This window comes from Lissotriton helveticus, chromosome 4_2 (assembly GCF_964261635.1).
Source record: "Lissotriton helveticus chromosome 4_2, aLisHel1.1, whole genome shotgun sequence".
NCBI classification, from domain to species: domain Eukaryota; kingdom Metazoa; phylum Chordata; class Amphibia; order Caudata; family Salamandridae; genus Lissotriton; species Lissotriton helveticus.
This window is the reverse complement of record NC_136064.1, coordinates 124,704,764-124,719,368: the sequence shown is the minus strand read 5'-3', so window position 1 is coordinate 124,719,368 and position 14,605 is coordinate 124,704,764.

Here is a 14,605-nt window from a genome sequence, read left to right as displayed (position 1 = left end):
TTGGGCTAAATTGGAACACATATGTACTGAGACCTTTCTTGATATGTATGATAGATTGAACTCTATAGAAGACAGACTTTCACATTTCGAATCATTGTTTACCCCCGCACAGGCAGAGGGTGGTATACGGGCTAAAGTTGGTATTGGAAATATAGAGGGGATGTCTAGGACAACAAATGCAGTTTGCCACCATGTAACCCCGTTGACCCCCAATGACTTAGTGTATTTATCTGCCCCCTTTGTATTACCTGATGAACACCCTAATCAACCTAGTGATATTGTTGTGCTCAATGATCCAGCGATATCCAGAAATGTGGAGGGTGGGGGGACAGTGGGGTAGTAAGACATGAACGTTCAGCAAACATGGCTAGGACCTTTGATGTACGAAAGAGTGTGCCACCACATATAGATCTCCCTCCTGAATCTATACCTTATGTGGCAGTTCTAGCAGGGGTTCCTGTTTTGAGCCAGGGAAAAAAGGAGGTCTACAGTGAGCTTAAAAACACAAATGTATCCACTGGTTGAATTACAACAGGCCTCTCCATAACCAGGTTTCTAGTGAAATCCTCTTTGCTAGACGTGTGGATTGGGTGGGGCCCCGGGTGAAATACATTTAGGGCGATTGTGTTGTAATCAATTTCAGGAATAGATGGGCCGTCGAGCATATCTGTAACTGGGCGGCAGGTAGTTCAGCAACACAAATCCAATCTCTTCTCCTAACTTACTTCTACCCGGCTGCATCTACTAACCTCCATATTGACTCTATTAGAAGAAGACAGCCCTGGGGGGATGGGGACAACCTGGGTTATAATTCCCAGGCAGGGTATGCTAATTGGAAGGGATCCCAAAATCGTTCCTCGGCACTGGCTATGTTCCATCACAATAATAGATTTAGCATTCTGGACCAAGTAGACTGACGGTCGAGGTGTAGTTTGCCTCTACTCACCAATGTTGATAAAATTAGTTTTTTAGAAGTCAGGGAAGGTCCAGTAGGAATGGAACACCGCATGCCTCAGGGGGGTGAGAGCACCACTGCGGCAATTAGAGGTAATGGCAGGGGGGGCAATATGAGCAAGCATGTTGGTGCACCATCTGGTGCCCCGTCTCCAGTAACACAGGAGGGTGTAAGTAGTACGAGAACTGGCATAGTTACGAGAGGGTTCTGAGACAGATCACCGAGGGAGAAAGGGGCCCAACCCGTGGATGGGGGGGATGCACATGGATGATCCACCACCTGGGGTATTCAGTTGTAGTAGGACACATAAGAAACTTAAAGTGCGGGAGGCAAACGTTAATATTAAAATTCTTTCATGGAATCTGGCAGGGATCAAAAAAAAAATATTACGTCCAGATTGGGGTCTGTTTGTAGAAAAACATGATATTTGTTTAATGCAGGAGACGTGGGCCCTGGAAAATAATAAACCGAGAGGTTTTGCCACTTTCAATAAAAACGAGGGGTAGGGGCAGACCATCCGGGGGATTAAGCATCTGGGCTAAAGCAGAGCAGCTGCCAACGAATTCACACAATATACAATGTGTCCTCCTATCCTTCCCAGCTATCAAACAAATTGCCCTAATTAATATCTACTCAAGGCCAACGCAGAGTGGGCAAGAGTCCAGAGTCATTGAACAATTGAGAGATTACATACTGACTCTCGACCCAGAGAATATTCTAATAATAGGGGGCGATTTTAAATGCCAGTTTGAGCCCTTAGTAATGTGAGCCTAGATGACCAAGATAGTGAGAATCAGTACTGGAACATTCCGGAACCCCTCAGCGTGGACGCCGTTGGTCCACCAAATACATTTGTTCATCCTTTCTTTTTCTCTGAGGGCTTGCAATGAGAGATTAAAATCAGATAGACCTGGCCTACCCATGTTTAATAGAGAAGGGCAAACTTTGACTATAGACTACATTATGGTCGAATCTAGATCTTGGGAAAGGGTCCTGGATTTTCAGATTTACCAGCGGAAAGATAGCGACCACAATGCTCTAGTTATGACACTTAAGCCACGGAGTTGGGGCCTGTCCAACTATTCAGTAGTGCCCATTCCAACTCAACAACCTCTCCTGCTATATAACGACATGCGGAGAGTAAAATGGCCCCATATACTGGGTTCACCAAATAAGCTAGCACACATATACCAGCAGGTTTTCCGTATCTTAGATAAATAGCTGGGGTCAGGCCATTGGGCACTCAAGTAGGGCAGGATGTTAGGCCGGTAGAAATACACAATCAGTTGACCTCCAAGATGCTTGGGGTGTTTTATCCAGAAGTAAGCATCAAGGAAAAACCGGTCCCATCTCATCCCTGGTATAATGCCTCCTGTCGTAGAATGAAAAGAGATTTACTAGAAGCTATAAAGGCCAAGGACAAGCCGAGCATAAAGGAACTTCGGTTGCAGTACAAGCGGGTTATTCAATCTGATAAGAAGGCCTCGGAAGCAAAAAAATGGGATGATCTGAGAACTGCTCTCCAGTATAAGGATTTGAAATCCTTCTGGGCAATAGTTAGTGACGGTGGGAGGGATGGTAAATCAGTGATAGAACCAAACATAGCACCAGCAGTATCGGAAGCCCATTTTGGAACCCTGTATGCATATTCGGGCAATGACGATCTAGCACTTTCAAGTTTAGGCCCCCTCCATGATATCGATTGGGGGGGTATAGGAGATCACTCCCGTTGAAGTTGAATCTGCTATCGCCAAGTTATTACCTAACGAAGCGCCCGGTCTTGATAAGCTTCCAGGGGACCTATTTCGGTCAGAACCAAAAATATGGGCCCCTTATCTCTGTGTCTTGTTTAATTCCATCTTAATGGGAACGGACCCGCCAGACGCCTGGCATGGTGCAGAGATATTTCCTATACACAAAAAAGGCTGCCCCCTACTACCGTCCAATTACAGGCCTATCAGCCTGGTAGATATCACCCAGAAGCTGATGGGACGAATAATCCTGGAAAGAGTCCAGGCTTGGGATGAGGAAAATTAAATCTTGAGTACTTTTCAGGCCAGCTTTAGGATGAGTACATCAACTATTGACCAGATATTCAGACTTCAGGTCTTGTATTGGAAAACAGTGAGTGTGGAAGGTGGCAGCCTCTACCTCATTTTATGGACCTGAGATCTGCATTTGATCTGGTCCCTAGGGAAAAACTGTTGAGTGTACTCTCAGATAAGGCATCCCACTATACCTCCTGGATATGTTAATAAGGCTCCATACAGAAACCTATGCCCAAGTGAGGTGCGGGAAGCATGGAGAACTGTCAGCTCGCTTCCCTGTAAAATAGATCACCTACTAGGTGTATAGGATATTGATGCCCCAAGGTTAGTTTAAGGTCGGGTACCCGCATTGATGTTCGCGAACGACAATGTCCAAGACATCAATGGGTATCCAACGTACCTTGGATGTCTTCACCGACTTCTGTGCAATAAGAGTCCTGGAGATAAATTTATCCAAAACTAAATTTATGATTTTCAACCCACCCAGGCAGACTTGCCCAAATCCAGTTTTGGATGGCATACCTTTAGAGCGAGTAAAAACCTTTGAGTATCTGGGCATCATCCTTGTGGAACATCTGAATGGAATGCTCAGGTAGCAAAGGCTGCCCTAAAGTGAATTCAAATGGTGGGAGGGATATTGAAAATGCACAGAGTATCTGAGTACAAGCCTGCTTCTCCTGTTAAAGAAATCTATAAAGTACAGGCCAGAGCGGCTTCTATGTATGGGGCGGTGCTCTGGGGGCACCATAGGCCCACAAGCCTTACAAGGGTTGAGCACTCATTTATGAGGAACCTGTTGGGATTGCCAGTTAGCACCCCATTAGTACCACTCCGGCTAGACCTAGGGCTACTCACCATTTCGGAGGAAGTGGCTTTAAGGCCACTTACTTACTGTAGAAGACTATGGTCAGTTCCTAAACTAGCTCCCTACAGAAATGAATTCAGGGATGTATGGGCTGAAATCAGAACTAAGAAAATGCCGTAGTTAACTCATATCAAGGAACTCTGTAGTAGGATTGGCTAACCCGAGTTATGGGGAACACCAGACGTAGCGTGCCCGGAAAAATCTAGGGCCGATCTGGTTTTACCATCATAGGCACCCCAATCTATTGTCTCTTCATGTGAGCTCCACAGTTGGTAGACTGGTAGACTGACATCTCAGTTCCTCGAAGTAAAATAGGATTACAAAAAGGAGGACTTCCTTGACCTGATTTATCCAGCTTCGGCAAGGAAACTATACATGCAATTCAGGATGGGTAGTCTGTCGCTCATGTCATTTACCAGCAAATGGGACATAAATAAAAATACTGAGTGCCCATCTTGAAAATGAGATTCACATCCTTTTTATTTTGTCCCAATTACCAGGCTATACGCAAACGCTGGGTAAAACCCATCTGTAGGAACCTTGGCTTCAGAGAATGTTATAAGGCCTTCAGAGTACTAAAATATGATACGCACCCCCCTATCATTTTTGTCATCTCCCGTTTTTTAAACGGGATGTGGCATAAACGCAGAAATTCTTTAATGAAATAATTTGTTGATTTACATATTTGTAGGAAATTAAATGTACACTTTCGATAACTACCTCGAATGGTGTAATCTGATTTTAATATGTGATGGTTTTAAACTTGTGATGTAGGTGTACATATATGATTGTGATTGTCCTTGTTTTGTTTCATGATATTTATTGTTCATAATGTAGTGTTTGTATGTATTTTATTCTGTACTTTTATGGTCCGTTGCGACCAAAATAAAGTTATCGAAAGAAAGAATACTGAAGTAACTCTGACACAATTTGTGCAGGAGTATTAACGACTATACTTTTTTAGTTAAGGTCATCAGCTGCACCACACATGTCAGATTTCACACAGAAGTACACACATACCTGACACATGGTAGCACTCAGATTTTTAATATCGACTGAGACTATGGCTTTAACATGATGACATTGGCTGTCTCCTCCCTCTACAACATCATTTCATACACAAAAGGGATTTTTTTATTGTATTTATTTATTTATTTTATGCAATTTTTAAAGCGCACAAATACCCGGAAGGGTGTCTCGGCGCTGACTTAACAGAACTCTCATTGTATTAAAAAAGAATTTATATTGAAAACAGCCATGTTTTAAGCTTTTTCCTGAAGTTAATCAGTGTGGGGGCCATTTTAATATGAAGAGGTAGAGTATTCCAGAGTTTAGCTGTTGCGATGGTGAAGCATCTATCTCCCCAATTGGCCCTTCTTGTCCGTGGAACCTTTAACAGATGGGCAGAGGAGGAGCGTAAAGTTCTTGAGTGTTCGAGCGGGCAGAATGCTTTTTTTAGATATATTGGACCTAGATTATTAATTGCTTTATAGGCAATGCATAAAGCCTTAAATTTAGTCCGGTTCCTCACTGGGAGCCAATGTAGCTGTCTAATGTACGGGGAAATGGATGCAAACTTGGGAATGTTTAGTAGAGTGCTGGCTGAGGCGTTTTGAACCATCTGCAATCTGTTGAGGACCTTTTCTTGGGCATTGAGCAGAAGGGCATTGCAGTAATCTGTTCTAGAAAAGACCAGAGTACTGATAAGAGTTTTGCCTGCCGAAGGAGGAAGGTACGGAATTAGTTTTTTTATCCTCTTTAAGATATAAAAAGATGAGGAGACCACCGAGTTGGCATGTTGGTGGATAAGGGCAGTGCAGTATTATCTGAGCTTGTGCCCATTAAACCTATACTAGCACACGAAAATGTTGGTGTGTATCCTTGGCTGGTGTTCACAGAATATAATTTTTCTTTTTGGTAAGGACCTATCAACAGGTCATGGGGATTGTGATGGGCACCTGTTTCACCCCCAGCTATGCTACTTTGCATACAGGCTGGTGGGAGGAGCAGGTGCTGGCAACACGGTTTGCCCAAGAAATGTCTGATAATGTGGTCCTATGGACCCAATAAATTGATGACTTCTTAGTCATATGGCAAGGAGAAGAATCATGAGCAGAGGTGTTTATTGAGAGGTTAAACACCAATGATCTAAATCAACATTCTACATTGCACTTAAGTGAAAATGAGGTAAAGTTTCTAGATCTTACAGTATACATAGTAGATGGGAAGATAAACACCAAAACACTTTGAAAGAGTACTACATACAACACAATACTCCATGCCTGTAGCTTTCATCCTCTAAAACTAAAAAACAGCATCCCCTATGTGGAAAATGCATGCATGATAGGAAACTGTAGCCCAAATCAAATGTCCAAGGTTCAAGGCAAGTTAAACGAGAGGTTTGAACAGCGAGGTTACAGCAAAGCCATTCTTAAAACAGCTAGAGAGAAGGCAAATCTAAAGCCGAGGGAACAGATAATATTTACTAAAAAGCTAAATATAAAGGGTTCTCAAGAAATAGGAGATCTTTGTTTAGCTGTAGGGAGTGGGAAAAGAAAGTTGCGCTTTATGCGGACGACTTAATGATACACACAAATAACTTGCCAGGCTCTCTTCCTGAAATAATAGGTACATTACAGCAGTTTGAAAGCATATCAGGTTACTAAATTAAACAACAAAAGAACAAAATAATGTGCTGGAACACTGAGTGTAACCACCCCTTAGAAACATTGCAAATCAGATACTTAGGGATCTCAATTGTGAAAGAGATCAAGAAGATCGCTCAGATAAACTTTAACAAGGTTCAATCTGAGGTGAGTAAACTATTTAATGCCTGGAGTTCTCTCCCTTTGTCATTTATAGGTCACTCTAATCTGGTAAAAATGACGATCTTACCTAAATGTACATTCCTTTTCAACTCGATACCGTTAGAGTTTATAAAAGATGTAATAGCCAACGTTCAGGGTGATATCAATAGCTTTATTTGGACCTCCAAGGGAAGAAGATGAGAAGGAAACTGGAACATGGAGGGATAGCCAGCCCAGAACTTCTCCAATATTATAGGGCGTTCCATTTTAAGAACATTAGAGTGTTATTTAAAACACTTAATAGTTTTCCAGCATATTTTCAAGCAATGGCAGGTCCAGAAGGGGACTACTTTTTGTACAAATTCTGTCACACAATATCAAGATACACAAGATCAAATTGAAAATCTTAGGGGCAGCCATTTGACTGTGGGTCAAGGTGAGACGTTTATGGAAGAACCCTTATCATAGTCAATATGCCCCCATATGGGACTCACCTGGCACGCCTGAATGCTTAAAGGATGTACTATCACCTCCACTGAACGAAAACCGAATTGTGGAGGGGGGCAAATATTGACTGGGTCTAACATTATTGACTGGGGAAAACTTGCAGACCTAACAAACTGATGTCTGTCAAAATGTAAGTACTACCAGTTAGCAAGCTGGGCTAAAACACTAGGAAAGGATGAAATGAAAGGCCAGGAAATGAAGAAATGGAGGCTAAGATCCTACAAATATTTTGGAAGAAAGAAGTTGCCTACTGGTATTGGGCGGTCAATGAGGGACGAGAGGATTTCACCTTACCAAATGAGATATGGGGGAAGGCGCTGCCGTTGCAGGATGTATCAGCATTATGGCAAGCATCTGTGGCTGCATGCGGGGATGTGATTAAATCTGCACCCTTGACAAAAAACTTCTTGTTTACTCTGCATAGAGCATATTGGAAAACCCAAGAGGTTATCGGAAATGAATAAAGAGAGAATAAGGAGCAGCCCCAAATGCAATGAAAAAAGAGTGGACTACATCCATATGTTTTGGCAGTGCCCGCACCTCCGGTCTTATTGGGATAATGTAGGTAAGATTCTCTCCGAGGTCCTCAAACAAGAAATACAGGTAAGCGCCCATTAGATACTATTTGGGATGAAACTAGACGATACTGGGGGATCTAACCTTAACAAAAAATTCAGGATTTTGTTATTTATGATGGTGCTAGCTGCCAAAAGCGAGATCTGTATAAAGTGGGTTAATCCCCTTCCCCCCACAGTAGAAGAATGGTCGAACTCTGTTATTAGAATGAACACATTGGATAAAGCTGGGCCATATAGCAAAAGGCTGGAGTTTTGGAATAATTGGGAACAGTACTGGGCGGAGAGAGTATAAGAAACCAATGCTTTAGCAAACCTTGAGGTCCAATGATTAAGCACATCAATAGTTTTGGAGTATCTGGTACAGAATACAGCCTGTGTGAGGAGTGGGCAAGCTGCTTAAGAGATGCCTATTAAGCCGGTAGGATACCCCCGCAAAGATTAAGGAGCGATCTTAGTGCCGGGGAAGGGCCACGGAAGGTACAATTAGCCAGAAAGGCTCTTCTAAGGTGGCCACTTTGCTACAACACTCTAATATTCAAAACTTTGCATGATGAGGACTAAAATAAAAAAAATAAAAAATAGGAGATCAAAAATCCCACCTCATTATTGGCAACGCGCACCATCAAACAATCAGGGCTATAATGCAGAAACACTGGCATGTGCTATAGAGTGATCCCATTTTGGGATGGAAGACAGACAGTGAGCACCTAATAATCTTTTGCAAAGCTAAATCATTGCGACAGTTGATTGTAGCTACTAGTCCACGGACCCCGCAGCAAGAAACATGGTTAAGTGAGAGCAAGGGGTTCAGTAGAAAAATAGAATTGGACTAGAAGCAATGGGTGCATTACTTTGTAAATTTCATTAGCATATGTAAATATAGTTTTATAATGAAATGAAAGTAATGTAAATACTGTTTGAAATAAGGATTAAAGTAGCATCACATATTGAATTTTTAAAAAAAGTGTTATTGTTTTGTGAATAATATTTGTATTAAATGTTCTGCTTCAATGGCACCGCCCGCATTAATGATGCCTTTGTTAACTGTGTAGACAGCATGGTTCTAGACATGTTCTAATAGACATATATTTTGATAGTGTAGGCAATGTTTGCCATTAGGGGTTTGCTAGTGGGCTGCTTTAACTATTATTTTTGTACTTAGGTTTCATCAAACGTATATTTAAATATACTTTCTTTGTTCATGGCGCCGTTTGAAGTCTCAATGACATCGTCATCCTTAAAGAGCTTTTTGTTTTCAACCTACTGTAAAACACATATATTTGGATACTATAGACAATGTATGTCTTTAGGGTATTACTTGTGGGTTGATGTATCTATTATTTTTGTACCTGGTTTTCATGAAATGTATGTTTTTATGTATTTTCTTTGTCCGTGGCTCTGTTGGAAGCTGTAGTGATGTCGCCATTCATGATGAGTACGTGGTTTTCAACGTATTGTAAAATATGCCTATTTGAATAATGTAGGCAATGTTTGTCTTAAGGGTTTGTTAGTGGGCTGCTTTAACCACTTGGATGCTAAGCCAGTGCCTGGACATTTAATGTAATTTCCATTGAAATCAATTGGCACTCCATGACGAGCTGAGCGTCGAAGGGGTTAACTAGTATTTTTCTAAAACTTTTGTAAAATGTACTTTTTAATGTATTTCCTTTGTTAGCAGCATTGCAGGACGTTGTGGTGATGTTGCAATCTGGAAAGAGCATGTGGTTTTCAAAATAGTGACAACATTACCTACTGACGGTCGCCAGTAGGTAATTATAGTTAGGACCTAGCTACCATAGGAAATCCACAACATTCTATTCAGAATAACTTTGGCGCCGGTTAAGGAATTTGCGTGTAATTTTCCAAAATTTTGGCCAGCTCCGCTCCGCTCCTTCCCTGCAAGTTTCGGGGGGATTCGTGAAGTGGGGGCCGAGAAAAAAGGGGGGTCCCAAAACGTGTTTTCCCCATGTTAATTTCCATAGGACGAATTGACAAGGCTACAGCCCGAACCGCTGAATGGAATTACGCCAAACTTTGCAAAATTGTAGGGACTGGTACGCAGAAGTGCCTTTGCTATATTTGGTGAAAATTGCTCTAGTGGTTTTTCCGAAAATCAACTACAAAAACACATATATATCAATAGGCGCGCTCCGAACACTCACTGGTACGAGTACCGGGAAGCGCACCCGGCGCGCTTCGGGAGTGTGCAAGCGGAAAGCTGATTGGCTGTCGGGTGTCTGTCAACATTCTAAACAGTCCGGAGATTCCGCCATCTTGTGTCTCGGTAGAATCGAGACACAAGAGGTGAAAATAAAAGGGGGAAATTATTAAAAGGGGGCAGGGTAGACACCCCCTGACCCCCTAGGTTATCTGAGTGAGGGGGGCCTAAAAGGACCCTGAAGGGCAAAAAAACTATTTATTTATTTTAAAATTTTAAAAATGTTCGCAGGGTAAGCGCTGGGTGCGTTCACATGTACGCTCACCGGTACGCGCATCCTGAGCGCACCACGGGGAAAAACAGTATAAAAAATTAGAGTAAAAAAATAATTTAGAGTGCTTAGAGGTAGGGTAGCTCTGAAATGAGCTGTTGTGTTATGTGGGTGATTTCAGTACCAAATTTAAGAGAAAGACTCGGTTCCCCTCATCTGAGAAATAGTGTATGGAACTCATACCATAGTCTCTCAGGAAAACAGTAACAGATACTCTTGGGACCGCCTGAAAAGGCCTAGGGGGTGAGGGGTACTCTAGTTTGCCCCCTTTTCACGTTTTGAATTATTATATTTCACTCTCTTCTGTAACTACAGAAAATGGCAGTGACAGGGTGCATCAGAGACAGACAGTGAGAGAAAGGAGGGTGGAGATGAAGAAGAGATGGCAAATACACAATGGAGATAATATAGTGTGAGAAGAGAAGTAAATATGAGTAAACTTACTATGTAACATAAAAATGTTGCACTCTATACTATAAGTCTCATTTTATACTTCAATCACTTCGCTACAACCTCATCAATTAAAAATAAAAATGAATAATGTCTGAAACAATTTTAAATTTCAAAATGTAAATTTATTCTTCTAAATTTTCATAATTTAAGAGAACAAGTAACATGTCCTCATCAGGAATTTCGTCTTCAATCATATCATCAGGAATCTCCTCATGAAAAGTCTGTAATGATGATTCTTGTAACTCTATGGTCTCCAAACATTCGATAAATTTGCCGTCAAGAGATTGATCAAAAAAATCATTCAAGTCATCTCCTCCTTCTGAAAATATTTCATTATTGGTGCTGTCAATTTCAATAAATGTAGTGGATAATTCTAAAGAAATGTCCACGGTCTCATCGTTGTGATCCATTCTTGCTGTAAATTGCAGAAAAAAACGATCACTTTCATTTACCGTTTTTAGTAATACATAATATAAAACTAACTTTATAAAGTATTTACTTCTTTAAAATTAATTGGGCAGTGTATAGTATCAGGCAGGAACTAGAAATAAAAAGCACTGCTTGTGATGAAGCCTATCTTAATGCATAAGTATAACAGAAGGACTGTAAATAACTAACAGAAAACATTTTTCAAATTATCTTAACGTGTACAACATAGTTCCCCTTACAAATTAACAACTCACCTTTTTGAAAGTAGGAGAAGAGTTAGTACTGTGTAAATCAAACACTACAAATTCAGCACTAACAAATCCTCACAACTGTACCTCAGACAGTAGTATCACAAAATGGCCGTGTTTTCCTCTCATTTTAGATATATACATAACCAATCAAACTTCATCACACACAAATACAAAACCAAAGTACCATTTTGATTGGTTCTAACTTTCAACACTTTAAAATGTGTTTTCCCCATGCAATTTTCCATAGGACATTTAGACACGGCTACAGCCTGAATGGTAGGTAGTAGGGCCTTTTCCATATTTGTTTAAAATTGTTCCAGTGGTTTTTGTTAAAAGCAACTTCAAAAACACATATATATCACTAAGCGCGATTCGAGCACTTACCGGTACGCATACCGGGGACCGCACCCAGCACGCCACGGGAGTGCGTGAGCGGAAAGTATATTGGTTCTCGGATGTTTGTCAACATTACAAACAGTCCGGAGAGTCCGCCATCTTGTGTCTCGGTAGAATCGAGACACAAGAGGTGAAAATACAAAGGGGGAAATGATTAAAAGGGGGCAGGGTAGACACCCCCTGACCCCCTAGGTTTTCTGAGGGGGGCCTGGAAGGACCCTGAAGGCCCAAAAAACTTTTTTATTTTTTTTTATTTTCGCGGGATAAGCGCTGAGTGCGGTTCCATATATGCTCACCGGTACGCGCACCCTGAGCGCACCACGAGGAAAAACAGTGTAAAAAATTAGAGTAAAAAAATAATTTAGAGTGCTTAGAGGTGGGGTAGCTCTGAAAAGAACTGTTGTGTTATGTGGGTGTTTTTTGTACCTACAAGTAGGTACCAATGCAGCGTCTCAAATTCAAGAGGAAGACTCAAATCAAATCAAATCAAATAGTTTATTGTGGTGATTATTTAAAATCTTATAATATTACACATCTCTAACAAGGATTAAAAACTGTATTCATGAGTAAAAACACTTACAATGTCATTGCATCGGTTTGTAGGTGATTAAATATTTGAAATAGATATAACACTTAGTTTCCTTTTGACTATCATTAAAAACTTTACAAAGATAGCATTTAAAATGATATCGTTCGAGTTCATGCAATTAATCAAGGCCTGCCTACATGTCTTTATGCCACGTACTTTGAAGGGCAACTTTAATAATGGTTTTCTCTCCTGTAAAAGTTCGGGGCAAGTACACAGAAGATGAAGCATATCCTCCTGACCATTATTACACAGTCTGCATTTCCTTTGAGTTTCCGGTGTCTCCCACGGGGGAAGATGACACAGACCTGGCATTGTTCCATATCTGGCTTTAAGGAGCACCTGCTTGTTTTTTTCCGTCCAGGGTGTTACGAGATATTGTTGGATTTCCTTCTTTTTATATCCGTTAATTATCGCCCATGCATGTTTTCTTTTGGTAAGGATAGCTTTATCGTTTAAGATAGATAGATGGTTTACAGTTTTATTAATTATTTTCTTAAACGATGTCTTGATTATATTGTTTTCCCATATTGACGTGATCGCAAAATCTTTTATTGCTTCCCTAAGGTAGATCCCCGCAGTAGAGTTTATGTCCTTATTTATTTCTCTCCATAGCAGTTGCAATATCTCATTTTGATGGTAATTTTTTATTTTATTCCATACTTTTATAAAGTGGCCTTGCCTTGCATATTGCTGATTGATCAATCCAAACTCCAACCTTACTTGGGCCAGGGACGCGTTCGCTGGGAGATGAAATAGGGCCCGATATGCTCTGGTTATGATCTTGTTCAGTGTTTCGCTAACCTTGCCCATTACCACTTCACTACCATATGTGATAGTCGGTAGGAGCTTTCCGTCAATTACACTCAAAAGAGGACCATAGGTTAGGCTGGGAAGTAACTTTTGCATGATTCTGAATGCTGCAGTTAATGAGTTTGCTTTTCTTTGAATGTCACTTTTTTGCAAGTGGTTGCTACCCTTCGCATCAAATAATACACCCAGGTATTTATATACCTCTACTTGCTCCAGCTCATTTGTATCCATAATCCATTAACTTTTGTATCTTCTCTTATTGTTTTTGGTCACAACCATGATCTTAGTTTTTGTCTCGTTTATGACCATCCCGTTCTCCTTAGAGTATGTATGAGTCCGCCTAATTAGACGCTGTAGTCCCACTTTAGTATGGCTCAGTAGTATGACGTCATCCGCATACATCAAATTCGTGAGGCGCTTTTCAGCTAGTTTCGGGGAGTGCGCGTTCTCATCGTCCAGTATTCCAGTTAGGTCAGCGAGAAACAAGTTAAAAAGTAGGGGGGCTAAAACACATCCTTGTTTTAGGACCTCCTTTGCTGGGATCTCCTTTGATAGCGTTCGGCTGTCCTCCATCCTCAGACTTACCCATGTTCCTGTATATAAGAGACGAATCAGCTTGAGTAGGGGAACTGGGATATTCATTTTTTCAAGTTTATTCCAAAGAAGGTCTCTTTTGACACAGTCAAATGCTGAGTTAAAATCTATAAAACAAAGATAGAGGGATTGGTTGAGTCTGATTGATTAATCCATTAGTAGGGCAAGAACCATCAAGTTTGTAGTTGTTCCTAGGCCTTGTATAAAGCCTGTCTGGTTTAAGGGCAATTTCTTTGTTTCCCTCACCCATTCAGATAGTTTTGTCAGCAAAATTCTTGCAAATAGCTTGTTCTGGGTTTTCTTTATAGAGAGCAAATGGTATCCCATTTGGTCCGGGAGCACCGTTTTTCTGTTTTTTTATAAGTTTGATTATCTTTTCTTTTTTTATGGGTATAGACGTATCCAAATCCTTATCCTTAGAGGAAGATTCAGGATCATTGTCGTTTTTGCACCCATATCTCTTTTCGATGGGACTTGACTGTGAAATGTCCTGATTTAGATGTCTCTTCAGAAAAGTCTCCCATTCCTGCTCAGTTAATGGTGATGAGATTACCTGTTTGTTAGGTCTAGCAAGGCCATTGATAATCTTCCAGAACTTTCTTGGATTCTTGGATTCTTCTGCTTGCAGGCGTGGAATACTTTTGCCCACGTTGCTTGTTTTGCCTGATTTTTTTCACCCCATATTAGCTTCTTCAGGTTTTGATTTAGTAGCTTTAAGTTTCCCAGATTTTCCGTTTTTATCCCTGGTTTCTTTAATAGCCTGATAATCCTGTTTCGTTCTTTCTTCAATTTCATTATTGTATACGGCAGGTTGAAGTGGTGTTCGTTCTTCCT